Here is a 2965-nt window from a genome sequence, read left to right as displayed (position 1 = left end):
AAAGAAAAATAAGAAACAAGAAGAAGATTAACTTATTTATCGTGAATTCAAAACGTCATCATTTCAAGAGAGCCTTGTAACTGCAAACTACGTCGTTTTGAGTAAAAGACAAAAGCTTTCAAGACTGGTCAAAAGATCCAATCCATCAAGGCACCTGTATAACTCAAAGTCCAATAGTTAAAAGCTCTTTACTTTTGGGTTTCTAAGTCCACTAAGGTAAGTTTTATTTTGGTTTCTTTTAATTATTTCAATTTACCTAGGATTAGGTCTTTAACTGAGGAGATAAATAATGAATTTTAATTAAGGAATCATAAGTATAATATTAAGTCATAGTTATGTAAAATCACAAAAAAAATTATAATAAATAGTTAGAATAGCATAGAATAAAGTACAATTATTTACAAATAAAATTTTTAAATGAAATTTTTAAGCAAGATTACAAGTAGTAACTTTCTTAAATTTTTCAAAGTAAAAATAATTATAAAACCTCACCATAAGTAATGGGAGGTGATCTTGTAATTTCTTTTTGCAAAGAGATTTATTTGTGAATAATTATTATAAACATGGAAAGTAATGACAAATAAATAATAGAACTTATGAATGAAAAATAAATATTTAAAGTTTCATAAATTAAAATATAGGACACTTAAAAATTTACAGATTCATAATATTCATAAAAATTAAATAAACAAATGTAATCTTCCAATGATGACATCTTAAAGTTATGAGTAATAATTTCATGAAAATTTCTAGGTGAGGAAATTTCCTAAACTTTTGCCATAAGTATTGGAAAATTGTAGAAGATTTTCAATATAAGGATTTGCATAAGTAATAGTAATAAAAAAATTATAAAATAATACTTAGATGAAATAAATAAATAAAAAGAAAAAATAAATAAAATAATTAAACAAAATTCTCTGATGATGAAATTTCGAGAAGATTATAAGTAATAACTTTAAGAAAATTTCTAGGTGAGGGATTTTCTCGAATTCCACCATAAGTATTGGAGTATTTGGAAAATATTCTAATATCAAAAGATTTTATTTTTAAAAAAAATAATAAAATAAAATAATCAAAATTTAAAATAAAATAATTAAGGAAAATAAGATTGGGTATCGAATTTAAAGATTATTTATTAAGGCTAAAAGGATAACACAATTAAATAAGTATCACATAATGGGCGTTGTGAGGATACCAATGCCTTCCTCACATGTAAGTGTACTTCTAAACCTAGCTCGTTTTGTAGATCGGAACCTATCTTTTTAAATAACCCTAAGTCAAGCTTAAGACTTTATTAAAATGTATAGATTCACTTAGGTGGCTAGTCACACCTAAACACAAATTAAAAAGATTGGTGACAACTCTTTTTTCATGTTGAACGATTGAGTTTACGAACTCACAGGTTATGACAGTATATGCATCCATCATAAACAAAAGATAAGATTTTTGTTTATTCGAAGATATATTATCTCCTAAAGTCCACAGCTTCTTATGGCTTTCCGTTATGAACAACATCATTACCAAATGCTTTTTGAAGGATATAAGTGTCAAGGTTGAAAATCTAAACTGTTTATCCAATTAGTGTGGCATGTAGGATGACGATTATTGTCATGTTCTCCTTTCCTGCAATTATTAATGGTCTATTTGGTGTTGTGCCCTCAAGTGGTGGAATTTACAATGAGTTACCCCAAATTTAGTTGAAAACTTTATGAAGCCATGTTAAGGTCTATTGTTTTGTGGTGCTTTAAAAAGAAATGGTTGGAAGTGTGGTGGTAACTTTTGGTCTTTATATGTTGTAAGGAATAAGTCAATTTTCAAGAGGACAAGGTGAGATCAAGATTAAATTGTTTTTCTAATTTCAGGGAGCCGAAGTTGGCAGAAACCGAATAGTTGTCTCTCATTTACAATTCACAAGTGAGACGATAATCCTATGTAAACCTGATTTGAATTGTTTGATTGATGCTAAACGTTTGCTGAGATATTTCTAGGTAATTTTCAGACTCAAGATTAATTTCCAAAAGATTTGCTTATATAGCATTGGACTTGATCATGAAACTACCGTGGATTGGGCAAGAAATATTGCTAGCAAAGTAGATAAATGGCCTATGACTTACTTTGGGTTACCTTTTGGCACCACTGCTAGCCCGATTAAGATGTGGAAGTCGATTGTTGACAGAGTAGAGGCAAGACTCTAGGTTTGGAAAGTGAAGTCTTTCTCTCTTAGAGGAAGAATAACATTGTTGAGAATCGTCTTTAATAGCTTACCAGTTTTCTTTATGTCTATATTTGCAATGCCAACTGGAGTTAAAGAAACTCTTGATAAATGACAAAGACGTTTCCTATGAGGTAGTACTATCGAGAGAAGATACACTATGTCAGCTGGGAATCAACATACCTATACCGTGACTTGGGTGAAATAAGCCTCGTCAATCTCCATGTAAAGAATAGAACCCTCATAAACAAATGGCTCTAGTGGTTCAGCAATGAAACTCAAAGTTTTCGGACGTGGTTGGTTGTTAAAAAAACTGAATATGATTCTCACACATTGGTGCCATCAAATGCCAACTCAAGAAGATTTTCCTACATGTGGAAAAAAACATAATCAAGCCACTTGAGGATAATTCTAAATTGGCTAGAATCACTTGTGATGAAATGGGAATCTTGGTTGGTAATGGTAAGAGGATTAATTTTTAGAGGGAGTAATGGATACTAGGAGTAGTTCTGTGCAATCAATTCCTAAGAATATTTGCTTTGGCTATTGATAAAAATGGTGTGATTGAGGATTTCAGTAAGTGGGACAATCAAAGGTGGGAATGGAGCATTAATCTGAGAAGAAATGTGCTTGGATGCGAAGAAGAACAATGAGAGCCTTAATGTCTTTACTTTCTGACCAGGTGTTACATAGGGAGTTCCAAGATAAGCTGATTTGGAAACATAGCACAAGTGGCATCTACAATACTAAGTC

The sequence above is a fragment of the Theobroma umbraticum genome, unplaced genomic scaffold (genome assembly GCF_002168275.2).
Source record: "Theobroma umbraticum cultivar Fairchild unplaced genomic scaffold, ASM216827v3 scaffold_86.0, whole genome shotgun sequence".
NCBI lineage: Eukaryota > Viridiplantae > Streptophyta > Magnoliopsida > Malvales > Malvaceae > Theobroma > Theobroma umbraticum.
This window is presented reverse-complemented; position numbering follows the sequence as displayed.